Raw genomic sequence first — 14,459 nt, 5'->3', positions numbered from 1 at the left:
GAGTGAAGATGAAACACTCAGTGCATCATGGGAAGCCCCCAGCGCTCAAGGCCTACTTCGGTCTAACTAAGGAAGAGTTCAGGGTCACCTGACCCATAAACTTTTTCAAAAAGAGAAATTTTAAGCCTAATCTTAAAAGTAGAGAACTTGTCTGTCTTATGAATTCAACCTTGAGTTATCAGTCTGATAAATGCACTGTAGATGAAAGATTTAGTGTCTGGATCTTAAAACTGAAGCCAATGCAGAGATTAAAAGATAAAAGTAAATAAGTGTATGGTCATTAAATGTGACATGTTTGTTTTGTATATTAAAATCCTCATTAGTGTCCAGAAACATGATGAAGCTTTAGGTCAGGCCTGCCTTTTGAATGACAATCTCTTATGATGTTGACAACAAAAATGCTCAACTTTAGCTTTAAAAAGCAAGATTTTGCAAACCACTGGGTGATGTCCATCATTTATGTACAGTCTATGGTCAGAATGAGTGGCAAAAATTCTCAAGTCAAGGCTTCAAAACAGGACTTAAGAAACCATAGGTGACGTCCAGGTGTTTACATCCATCTTTTATGTACGGGTTATATATACAGCAGAAAAAGGCACGTTGTTACATGTTGCTGTGTGCTGTTTGATACGATCTTTCTAGACTCCTTATGTCACTTAAGCTGGGATGAAGTTCCTCCCAAATTATGTGACTTCTGGATTTCTGATTTTGAACCAGCAGTTTTTTGAGTTTGTGCCAGTGTGAAAATGTTTGAACAAAATGAGCAATGGAGAGTTGTAACAGTTAGTGAGTTTAGAGGAGCTACAGCCCGCATGTTTGAAACAAATTGACTGAAATGTGAATAAGTTCTGATACGGCCCCTTAATGAGGACTGAAGGTTGCTGTTTTTCTTTGCAGGTTTGTGGTGACAAATGTTTGTCGTGACTGTTGTTTCACAGCTGGGCTCATTCTAGGCTGATTCGTGAAGCTTTTCACTGAGTCACAGCACTCGTTTGTACTTTGAAAATGTACTTTAAAGCCAAAATAGCAGTCGGTTTCAAAAGCAACAGCATCACAGCTTGTTTTTCCTGTGGTCTGTCTTGCGGTCTCTCATCTGTCTTTTTGTCACCTTCATTAAGACTCTAAAAATGAGCTGTACATGTATATGTATGGAGTAACACCTGTACAGTTTGATGCAGTCCAACATTTCAGCATGCAAAAAAACACCAACAAATAGTTGGTGTAGAAAATAACTAACGATGGCTGATTTCCATTAATTGTCCTTCAAATTCGAACGTGCAGAAAAGGGCTCACATACTGTCTGCTGTGAGAGAGTGCTCATATGCCATCATTAATTTGAGATGCTGTTACACCGTGATGCATTTAACTTTAAGTTATTATTGTGTCCACTGGCGGCTTTTTTTGTTTTTGTTTCCCCAAACATGTCACATAAGACAAATGCGAAGACATTTCGGGGCTCGTCCCAGAGCTGCTTCTCCTCATTACTTTGGAGGAAAGGCCAGTGAGTGAGAGGCGTTGGTGTTTATCAGCCTGCACAGGAAGAGTGCAGACTGACAGGTGGATGCAATCTTTGAAGAGATGATTTATTCAGGATGTGGTTTTGCACTTGATTCTTCTGGCACATGCCCACTGGAAGATAGCGAAGCATTTTCAGCACCCGGCCCAAAAATACTTCATTACTAACCCTTCCCTAACTCCCTAACTCCCTAACCCTAAACCTGCTAGTTTCTTTTCAAAAGCATTGAACTCAGTACCCTCTGATATTCAATAATACATAGCATGCTGTCGTCAGGTGATAAACAACTACTGCAGGACCAAACGTACGTTTTTAATGCTCTCAGAGGAATACATTACTCATGCCATTGCATGTGTTACACTAATATTGCTGAGCTTCAGTGCATAGAAATTCTGTCCTTTAAATGGCTTGACTTTCATATTCACTGAACACATTTATACACAAACATCTTTAAATCCACCGACCTAAACAAAAGCCGTTATTTTCGATTTCTTATTATCTGTACCTGACAGTTGGTCATGATTCAAAATGTAGCCTATGCCTTTCACAGTCCAGAGGGTTTTCTCAACACACTGATGGAAAACCTTTATTTTTCAGGGCAGCAAAAGTAAAATCTTGTTTTATGTGATGTTGTAAAATATCAAATGGCAGCACTCTATAGAAAAATGCTCATAAACCTCTTATGTAACACACAGTGGGCTATAACTAGCTTAATGTCTGCCACTCTCTCCAATCCCCAAGTGGCCTTGCAGACATAAATCGACCAAATTTATCTCAAGGTCTTATCAAATCTCCTGCTCCATGCACCACTGGAGCCATAACATGATAAATGACCAGTGATTTCCTCTGCAAGGTCATCCTGACGCCTCTAAATATCTGTGTGTGGGTGTCGATGTTGGTATGTGTGATTCCCAGGGAGACAGAGATGGCATTTGTTTTAGAGGTGTAATGAAAGAGCAGCATCATCGAAGATGAGGAGAAACAGAAGAGATTTATGTACTGTAGTAGTAAAAAAAAGGGAAAAAATGAAACCCGGAGAAACCAAACACAAGTAAATCTGTTTATAATTCAATTATCAGGGAGGACTTTTTTTCTCCTTGTGGTAAAAACCGCAAGACTTTTACAGTGGATCCCTTTCGAGAGCTCAGCTGTGACTGACAGTATGTTACTTCTCTGCAAAAGTGCAGTTGCAAAAGCCACAGTCCATATGATTCAAGGCTAATAATACTAGTGTAGTTTATAGGCCACATGCCAAGAGGACTGCACTAGTAAAATTGTTACATAAAACAACATCATTTTCTTTTAATGTAAAATTACAAGTTTATGTCACATCTTAACTTTTCTGCATGCATAGTGTAGACGAACACAAAGTCCTTGATGATAAAATACCTTCTGGTCCTTTCCAAAGCCTGATGGTTCAGACTTTCAAGGTACTAGTTCAGTTATTTGCTTGAATTTACCATTTCTTCCCTTTTATTTTTTATCTTTTTACCACTTCTGTTATTATTAAAAAATAGACTAGTACTTATTCCTGAAAAATCTATTTTTCACATACTTGTTCCCAGTGGACACCTAGAGCCAACGCACATATTTCTTGTCTAAAATTGTAGCTGCATATTAAACATTTACACTTTCTTGAATAATAGCTGCAACACATACAATAAGTCACCTTTTGTGTAATATTTCTAAAGTGAGAATAATCTGTTTTCACACCACGTGACATCAGACGTCTCATCTCTTATTCATGATCCGTGTTATGGCTCTGTTGAGAAACGATCTTTCACTCCTTATTGGATTTCTAACGAAGCGGGCATGCAACACATTAAAATTCAAGCATCACTTGCTGAGCTGAGAACAAAGCTTAATTAGTCAATGTGAATTGTTGCCGCACTGAAAACCTGCAAAGAACATTCATCCAAAAGAAAATAAGCTAAGGATAAGTGGAAAATTGCTCCCTGATTGTGATAAACTCTGTGGCACTGGATGATTTCAATAGTTGAGCTGAGTGTGGCGTTGTGGTGCATGTTGCATCATGAGTCATTCTCCCTGCTGCCTCTCTCGCCCTTCCTCACCTCCATCCCTCCCTCCCTCCATCCATCCTGTCCTCCCTCCCCCACGCTGGGAATTATGCAACACTCTGCAGGGCTGACAGGAGAGAGGATTGAAGGGAGCACTGTGCGTATATGTGAGTGTGACAGAGTGACGTCGGAGAGGGATGGAGAAAGAGAGTATATATGAGAGAAAATGAAAGAATAACAGTGAGCGACTCATCCTCATTTATAAACCTTCGTCTCGATCTTTCTCTTTCATTCATTCACATCTGCTCTCACACATCTTCCATTCCTTCGTTCCGCTTCTTATCAAGGTCGTTGACAAGGACAGTCTAACCACATTTTCTGGCTTGTGATTGGTTTTTGCAGCAGAGCGGGGCCTTAAAGAGACAGCAGCATAGTGGGGCTTTTCACCTCAACAGCAGCCATCTTTACCACAGCAAAGGCACCAGCTGGGGGAGGCGTGACTGCATTTGACCGCTCCTGCTCACAGTCACGGATTTTCCCAAAATGCTCTTTTTCCTCCTCCTGAAATATTAATTATGAACAGTTAAAATAGCTTTTAGAGCAGACAGTTAACTTTTGTTGCACCTCCAAACAATTAAGGTCAGAGTAATTTCCTGCCCTTCAGTAGTTATTGATTGTTTTAGACTCACTGCGTATTTATAGTTACAACACATTAACATAACTCTGCAGCCACACACTGTCTGAAACCAGGAAGACTCTGGTGTCTAAACCGTGTGGGCTGACAAGTTCCATGTTTGAATGCAGAGCAGCTGAAAAAGTGAATTTAAAATTGTATCAGATATTCTTCATATGAATGTTTATTTATTTCTCGCACCATGTCAGTGTCTGTGTTAATACTAAAGGAGGGGGAAACATGGAACAGCTGTAATAGATTGCAGACTTTGCTTTCAGCACACAACACCTGAAATAGCGAGGTTGAAATTATACCTGACAGCTTTTTTGGAGACTAATGGTTGTCTCATTCTTCAGACCAAAGAGTGACAAGAACATTACAAAATCTATTCGGAGAAGCACAAAAAGGCTCTTTTTGACCTGAGAAGAATCATGAATACTCACTAAAGAAAGTTATGAATCCACTGCCAACAGTCAGCAAATACTCATGACGTAGTTTCTTGTAAAGCATGAAAAGTAGGATGTACATGTAGTGACTCATTATTCAGTCCTATATTGCTTAAGTGTCTGTGTAGCTTGGTTTATGATTATAAAAATGGCTTCAAGATGTACCTATGGTTCTAATTCCTTAATGTCTTAATAATTTACTTAGTTTTTCCACTGTACATATTTTTGAGGCATTTGCATATGACAGGAAGTTTTCAACCCAGGATGTGGATTATGGTCAGCACTTTGAAATCTGTGACTTAAGCTATACGTAGCACTGAGTTTAAAATTGAGAGAAACTATATTTTATAATGGAAAGAAAATCACAAATGGCCAATAAAAAGAAAAAAAGCCCAGACATAGAAGCCTATTTTGGATTATCTAACTGATAAAATAATTATTAAAAAAAAAATTACATTCAGTAGTTTATAGCCTTTAATGACTACAAAAGCAATGCATCAGTAGCAAGGAGGAAGACTTGTTTCAGAGAGTCAGCAGGCAGGTGTTCAGGACAGGTAAACTGGCTGGTACACCAGCAAGTGATTCCTGAGAGCAGGAAAAGAGGCCAGGTAAGTGCAAATGCTAAAGAATCAAAATCACAAATGATCCTCTATGTATGTTTTTTTAAATCGCCAAGTGACTCTACCAATCATAGTGGCATATGATTTGGCAATAGTGCTTTATCTAAGGTTAAAAGTCATTGGATCAGACAAAGATCTGTGTTCAATCTCGGAAAATCGGGTAGTGAAGAATACATTGTTAACCATCATGACCATGTTTTGTTCAGAAAGTTGCTCTAAACTACTTTGTACACTGATGTAGAACAAATAGATATTTAAAATCTTTAGTTATTAGGTCACTTGATTGATGATCATGTGAATATTAACATGCCCGTGTTATTTTACGTCTTTGGTTTTGTTTCTTACATTTATGCAAAAGTATTTGTGATTATTGTTTAAGGACTGTAAGTTGTGTGAGTAGGTTTTGTGGGTCAGCTGAAAATAAACTGCCCTTCTGTGGGATTGATAAAGTTATCTGAATCTGAATAGATGGAACACTCCACCTGGGCTTTAAACTGTAATAGATAGATATGCCCAGGCAGAAATCAGCAGAACTCAAACACAAAGGTCATACTTATACAAATAGAGAGGAGAGACAGGAAACAAGGAAGAAAAGATAGAGGACAGAGGAGACCATAACAACCAGCACTTCCTTTATGCATTTCCCATCTGTCTTTACAAGAAAAAGCATTCCTGTTGTAAATCCAGATCGTTGCAGTATCTTTCCCAGTGTTTCTATAATAAGATCAGAAAACTGACTGGAGCAGAAAGTGCACTAAGTGTAGGTGGGGGAGAAGGATGGTAAGGTAAGACAAATAGAGACATCAGAAAATGGTCAAAATTACATCTTGCTGTATAATGTCCAACTGATAAATATTATGTATACATTCTAAGCTCTAACACCTTTAAAAAGTTATCCAACTCTAAAAAGAATATTGTCCTTGAGAGCTCGTCTCCTTCATACAGTGTATGTGTCATTGGTATTGGAGAAGAAATGGGCTGGTGACTCTGCTGATAATGTGACCTCTGGAGAGATAAATGAAACTACCATATCACTCCAAAGGGGCCCATGATGGGAAATGATGGAGACAGAAAGGCAGATAGAGGGTATTTATATCTCTAATTGTTCAAACAAAGTCAGTCAGCTGCTACTGTCGTTGTTCTGAAACAACAGGATGACAGGAGAAGGCAAAGAGAGGCAGAGGGAGGTTGCAAGTCGTGGGAAGACAGTGAAGAGCGAGATCAAACAGCTGGAGGCAGATTAGGTGCAACAGAGGAAAAGAAGAAAGGCAGAAAGGAATTGAAGTGGAGAGAAAGAGGCCAATTAATTAGAACGCACAGTCATAGTTGCTGTAAATGTCTCTGGGTTATGTGCTCATAAATTATCATACATATTGACTGTTCATTCTCAAACAACCTCCACAATCCTCTTCCACTGAGTTGTCTATTTAGATAGAGACTTACAGAATAGTTCCTTGAGGCAGATGTGTGATGAGCGCTGTCCAGAGTGCTGAACCTTGAGCTGGGCAGGATATTTGCCATTATATACTACAATGACTGACATCAGTAACCTTTATGGCATTTAGATACAGTCTTTGGAAGATACTACATCTATTTTCTAATATATGTTTCAAATCCTCTTTTCTCTGGTTCCAGCTGAACGACTCACTCATGTCTGTTTCCAGGTATGCATATTGTTGTATAGCTGCTTATAAGAGTTTCTCACTACCTTCGGGTGTTTTCTATAATTTCAAAACATGCCCATCATGAGGATGAGATTTTGTCCACTTTAATTTCCCCTTTTTTTGACCTTAATTTTATAACACTCACCATCCACTTCAGGCTTAAGGGGCCCAGAAGAGCCCCTTGTTCTAAGTTGTCAGGACATTACACAACACACAGTTGAGTGTGTATCTTTGTGTGTGTGGATCCTGCAATTACCTGTATCTCTTGGACTGTGCCATCATTACAGCTGAACCATGCTGTAAACACCTGTCATCTTAGTATGGCTGTGTGTCCACTCATTTGCCTCTCAGAAGCGTGTACTCGGGTGCATTTTTCTCTGTATGTTTCTGTTTATATCTGCAGGGTATGTCTGTGCTTAGCGAGGCAGTGATAATGTTCATCAGAGCAAGAATGGCATCCTGCCCATTTCCAGGTACTGACTCACACACATGGATACATTTACACACACATACACTTGAGAGAAACATATCAATACTTTGGTATTGGGTTTTTTTATTCTGTACTGTATGCAAATAACATGTTTTTTTCTTTTATTTGTGAATTTAAATGGGAATTTTTCATATGTAATAGGAATTGTAAGGTACTATGGATAAAGACACACCCACAATGCACAGTATGTATATTTATTATATGTATCTAATTATGTACTTTGATAATTAGAGCTTGTGAATATTGTTTATATCCCTTTTATTTTGTTCTGTATTTTGTTTGAAATGCTCGATAAAGAGGTTTGGTTTTCCTTTAATAACTATTTCAATAATAAGCTAAAATTGGTGAGAGGTGATCCAGCACCAGCTTTAGTAAGGGAATAAGCAGGACAGATACTGTGGCATTTACAGAGTCTCTGAGCTAAAGGTTAAAGCTGCTGACCTGAATCCTCAGAGAAGCTGGGAATGTCTTGGCAAAGGAAATGAGAGAGTAACAACCTCCACTGAATGAATGAATAGCACAGAGTTCCCCTGAGCAAGGCACTTAACCCTGCAGCTGTTCACAGAGTGGCTTCAAGGACTTCTTTTCAGAAGCCCCCAGATGTGAAAGCTCTTGGGTGAATATAAAAATATAGTTTGTAAATAGTAAATGCTGTTAGTATATAACAGATTCTATTAATAGCAGCTTTGATCAGTGAACCATTCTAGTCCAAACTGAAATTTTCCAACTGCAAACGGATGAATTGGCTCGGCAATTAGTAGCCTATAAATAGTCATGATTCCCAGAGGATTGATCCTAGTGTATTTAATGATCCCTTTATTTTTCCATCTTGCCTCACCAGGTCAGAATAAGTCACATTACATGTACAGCCCAAAGACACTACTCACATTTTCAAAGATCAGAATTTTCACTTTTTTCCTGATATGTGTATATACATATGAACTGGCATAAAACAGTTCTTAGATGGCTTTGGTAATCCCCTAGAAAATTTACACTATATAATACATTATATGTAATTATGCTATATTAACACAATTACCGGCCACAACTTATAATCTTAGAACTCAGAGTTCTAGTGCCACAGGTACCACAAGTGTAGAAAAAGAAGCACTTCTTATCATCGTTACAATAAGCCTGCAGTTAGTGTTTTAGGTCGCTTATGCTTGAACCAGCTAGCTTTGATCAGAATTTGCTTTGGTGAACCATCCATCCACTCCAACCTCCTCACTAAGTGAAACCAATATATCTCTATAACAATAACATCTGTCTTTATGGTTTGTTTTCAACATAATTACTGGGGCCATTTTGCGATTTTTGTCAACTGAACATAAGCATTTACCATTCGGTAAACATCACATGTTATGCCACACACCTGTTGTGACTGCAGACTGCTTAAAATTAAAACATCCCCATAGTTTGTAATAAGCTGCTTCATGATTTTACTATTGAGCTTTTTGCACCTCGTTTCTACCTGTTTTATGATATTTCTCAGTCTCTGGAAAATGATTCTGGTTCTTCTTGTATGTGGAAAAGCAGCTGTGACTAAAAGGCATTCCCAACTCATCTAGTATGTTATCTACACAAAATGATACAAAATTAGAACTTTCTCATTTCTTTCACAAACAAAGCAAATCGAAGGTTCGGGTAAAGAAATTGTTCTAGGTCCTTCAGTTGTATTTGCTGGTGTGTGTGTGTGTGTGTGTGTGTGTGTGTGTGTGTGTGTGTGTGTGTGTGTGTGTGTGTGTGTGTGTGTGTGCGTGCGTGCGTGTGCGTGTGCGTGCGTGCGTGCGTGCGTGCGTTTCGGTGACAGCAGTTGTCTCCTGCTGTCATCCACTTTGTGATTATGAGAGAAAACTAGCTCCCATTTGTCTGCAGTAATAACAGTGACAAAGCTTTTTTCACCACAGGATCTACATTTTACACCTATTTGCTTAGTTTGTTCTTTTACAGATAATTAAAAAACAAAAACAAATTATAGGGTTTTTTTTTTTACCATACACTTGTTTTCCACTGCATCTGCTTTTATCTCTGTCCTTTCCTTCATCTCATCCAATTTCCCTGATTTTGTTTTGCATCAGCTAGATGATTAGGAAGTCACTGTACCTGGCAGTTGTTGCTATGGTTACCAGGTCTCTGAAATGTTTTTCTTCTGTTCTTTTCGCTCTGCCTGGCATCTCAGCTTTTCTCTCAGACCTTAAAATACACTCTTTGTTGTCTAACCTTTATGAAACGATGCAGTGAGCATTTCAGATGCTCTTTTTCTCTGGTTATTTTCAGCTGCATGCTGCTTAAACTCTGCTGTGCACCTGGGAGTTGCACAGAATATCCAGACTGTACGAAAGAAATAAAGACAGAAAGAAAGAAGAAGAAAGGGGGAGATGGGTAATGGTCAGTGAAAAGAATTGATCTTTTGTCTTGTGGAGAAGAAAAATTCATGACTTTGCAGTGGGTCATTTCAATAACAAAGCCTTGTGGTCAAAGAAACCATCCATTACTTCCAACTCTAATGGAAAAACTGGTCAGACCAGGTTTTCCTCAAGCAGAAATAACCCTTTTGGAAATTTAAAGTATAAATGAAGAGATAAATCTGTTATGGAAATGCTCTAGATCAATAAAAAGAAAGATGAGCACACGTTACTGCAGGAGTGCTCATCCCATTCTGAAGTTTATCCTTCCACCGGGAGCTTTCTTTATGCGTTGCTCCATATTTTTTCTCATTTTATGTATAGCACTTGATCAGTGCTAGCTGTTTTTTAAAGTGCATTATAAATAAAGTTGGCTTGGTGTAGCTTGGCCCCAGATAAGGGATCACACTGAACAGCCAGGCTGACTTGAGGCTTTTGGCAGAGGCAGAACAAAAGGCGCCAAACATAAGACAGTGAGGTCACTGTGCACCAAAATGATTCCTTTGAGCCTCATAGCAAAAAGTCCCCAAATAGAAGTGCCAACTCAAAAAAAAAAAAACTCCAACACCACTGATGTCTCCACACAGTTAAGTTGTTTTCTGAATGGGTTGGTCTGTCATGCTTATAAAGTGCTCAGATTGTAAAAAAAAAAAGTGAACAACTAGTTTAAAACAAGAGCCAAGTTGATACTTTGTAATGCAATAATATGTTGTTCACTTCAGCTGATATAAAAAACCTGTAATATGAAGTCAGAAAAGACCTGAAATCTGAGCCCAAAATTCTGTTTGGCTGTTTGCCAAATTAATCTCCAAAATCTGGAACTGTTGTGTTCGTCCACAACAGTAATTTCATTTGGAGAAACAAATTTGCAAGTAAAATAAGTGATTGATTGCCCTTTCTGACTTGGGTATTAGCAGTTGCCTCAAGCAGAGGAGTTCAAGTACCCCGGAGTTTTAGCACCACTGTGGATTCTCCTAATTGATCTGTTCCCATCCTCACCTGTAGCTGGTAGCTGTGGATAGTTACTGAAAAAAGAAAACTGCAGATACAAGAAACAGAAATTGGCATCCTCTGACGGGGGCCTTTCCTCGCCCTTAAATATAGGTTGGAAGAGCTCAAGCATTGGGAAGGACCTCAAATTAAAGCAGCTGTTATTTGTTTATTTGCAGCTGCATAGATTGGCACAGCTCAATCTATGAATATATTTACATACTTCATCCCATATGCCAAACACAAATTATTAAGTACTATGGCTGCTGCATAGTCTAAGCCAGGGGTTTTCAGAGTTTAAGGGACCAAATGGCAATTTAAATTACCAGCAGATGATTGATGCCTTCACAAGAAACATGTACACATCACACCCTGTTAGTCAGTGTTTGTAATGTGTCTTCTTATAGGACAATGGTTATTTTTCTGATGGTTTTTGCCTTTCTTATACATTATGAGGGGCTTTTACAGTCCTGCTGTATTTTTTCTGTATTAGCAAGATTTAACTTGTTATTATGAGAAGAACTAAAAAGAAATGCTTCCTTGGTCTTGTTATGTAAAGCTAAAATATCATATGCCATGAACTGTGGCTAAAATAAATGTGCAATTGTTATTTTTTTTTACTTGTTGTTTAAAGGTTGTTACAGCGTTCTTGCACTGAGAACTTTATCTTTACCTGCTCCCGCTGTCACGAATTACTGGTGACAAAGCAGGGTACAAACCAGGCCACACTTGACCTATGATAGAGGAGCGTATTGATCACATCTGGCCGCAGTAATGCACAGAGCCTGCAGACATAGATTTACATAGCAACACATACATGCCCATGCAGTGACATTCACACACATACGCACGCAGATGCATAATCACGTTTATACATGTGTTATGCAACATATGTTTTTCCTTTCATTCGATTGCTTACTGCGTGTGATTGCATCGCCTCAGCTAGGATGTGCACATGCATGTTTGTGCATATAGCAGCTGCACAGTATTCATAGCCTCTTGCTCCAAGGTTCTAAAAACAGTGATATAATTTTCTAATCTGCCACAGCAGGTGGTGCATACACAAATAAAGCATGTACTCTGCCCACCATTGATAACATGTTGTTTCCTTGTGGTGTCTGTTTTCATAATGTGCTGCTTACACTGTGTACCATGATTCTCGTCTTCTCTTTGCTTTCTCCATTTTTCTTATTTTTCTTCCTTGCTTCTATGAATTGTTGTTTTGTTATTGTTGTTCTTACAACAATATCATGTTTTGTGCAGCGCACTGCTGCTCACATCTGCTTCATTATGATGCAGGCTAGATTCTGCGTTTGGAGAATACTCTGTATGTGTCTGGCCTTTCCCCTGACGATACTGATGATGCAGATGTTCACTTTGTCCATGACAGATCCGTCTTTTTCACAACAGCAGAACAGCTGCACGCTGAACAGCTGATGCCAGCCAGCAACGAAACAAAACAAAAATTTTAAAAAGGTTTTCTATGCCACAGGTGATTAAAATGATATCTTTATAACTAAATCGATGCAATATGATTATGTTATGTTATGTTATGATATGATACGATTTTTTTTGTTTTCCTACTACAGTACAGACAACATTAGTGGGCTCGTTTGGGTGTCGGGACGGAGGTGTGACGGGAGGGTTTGGTGAAAGGTGTGCATGTGTTTGTATTTTTGTTTATTTTCTGCTTTTAATGTGTACAAAACTTTGCGTTGCATTAATTGTATAAAAGGAATAAGTGTAAAGTATTGATTGATTGACTGGCTTTTCGTGAGTCTTGTCTGTGAAAAGCACTTATAAATATAAGTGGTGTGAATGAATATTTGGCCTCCTTCTTGAAGGGGTCATATTTATCACGCTTACATTTTCCTTGTCAATCTAATTTTAATATTAGACAAAGATAACCTGAGTAAATGCAAAAGCAATTTTTTAAAAGATGATTGAATTTACGAAGGGAAAGAATGATCCAATCCACCCTAGAACCATGGAAACATAATAACTGATAACTGATAGCGCCACCCTTGGCAGCAAGAACTGCAATAAAGTATTTGCGATATCTCCATCACTGTGGAGGAATTTTGGCCCACTGTTGTTTGCAGAATTATTCTAATTCAGCCATCCAGGACCTTTTTTTCTTTTCTTTTTTTTTTTGTTCTTTTTTAGACTTTGAGAGGTGGACTTGCTGGTGTGTTTTGCATTATTTTCCTACTGCATAACCTGAGTGATGCCAACCATGAAACAGTGGCCTGACAATCTTCTACAGGATTTTCTGGTAGAGAGCAGAATTTGTGGTTCCATCAATTAAGGTAAGTCGTCCTGAAGTAGCAAAGCAGCCTCACAACATCACACTATCACAGGGGTGGGCAACTCCAGGCCTCAAGGGCCGATGTCCTGCAGGTTTTAGATGTGTCCTTGATCCAACACAGCTGATTCAAATGGCTAAATTACCTCCTCAACATGTCTTGTAGTTCTCTAGAGGCCTGGTAATGAACTAATCATTTGATTCAGGTGTGTTGACCCAAGGTGAGATCTAAACCCTGCAGGACACCGGCCCTCGAGGCCTGGAGTTGCCCATCCCTGCACTATCACCACCATGTTTAATTGCTGGTATGATTTTCTTTTTATGAAATGTTGTGTTTGATTTACTGCAGATGTAACGGGACACAAACCTTCCAAAAAGTTCAAATTTTGTCTCATCAGTCCACAGAACATTTTCCCAAAAGTCTTTGGGCCTTTGGGCTCACCAAGATGTTTTTGGTACATTTGAGACGAGGTTTTCTGCTCTTTTTGGTCAGCTGTGTTTTTCTCCTCTGAACTCTCCCATGAGTGCCAATTTTGCCCATGAACAATGACTTTAACTGAGACAGGTGACGCCTGTAGTTCTTTAGATGTTGTTCTGAGTGTTTTTGTGACCTCTTGGATTTTGATGTGCTCTTGGAGTAATTTTAGTAGTCTGGCATTCCTTAAAGGCTCACCACTCTTCCAAGTTTTATTCATTTTAGACGGATCCTACATTGAAGTGAAGTAGGCTATACTTCACTTTTCAGACAAATTTTTACTTAATTGATTTCTCATTTCAGCTTATTGGCAGGGTGTGAGTAGTTAAACTGAAGTCAGTTTTCCAAAACAATGTGGTTAATCACAATTAGTTCATGATTTAACGTTTTTACATAGGACATTGGGACAGCTATTTTCCATTAAAAAATGAAATCATTGTTTAAAAACTACATATTGTATTTACTCCACTTATCTTTGTCTAATATCAAAAATGATTCTGATGATCTTGATGATCTGAAGAATGTGATAAATATGCAAAAGGAAAAAGAAAATCAGGGCAGGAATTTTAAATAATACAGTGAAAATAAAGAAGATAAGTGTTTGTATTTTTACCATATTACTGCAAATTAAGACAAAATGTTATTCCAATATCAAATTAGGTCAAATTTACCTAACATTTTTTTTTATTCCAGACATTCCAGTAACAGTATTCAGAACAAACTGAAATGATTTCACATGTATTTGTTTGTTTGTCTTATATCACTCATCCAACTTGTCTATTGTATTTTACATAGATTATTTGTAAATATGTTTTCCTCTATTTTACTTATAATTGTGCGGAATGTCTGGTGACAAG

The sequence above is a fragment of the Perissodus microlepis genome, chromosome 22 (assembly GCF_051167445.1).
Source record: "Perissodus microlepis isolate ML-2025 ecotype Zambia chromosome 22, ASM5116744v1, whole genome shotgun sequence".
Lineage (NCBI taxonomy): Eukaryota > Metazoa > Chordata > Actinopteri > Cichliformes > Cichlidae > Perissodus > Perissodus microlepis.
The sequence above is the reverse complement of the archived record's forward strand: the minus strand, read 5'-3'. Positions refer to the sequence as shown.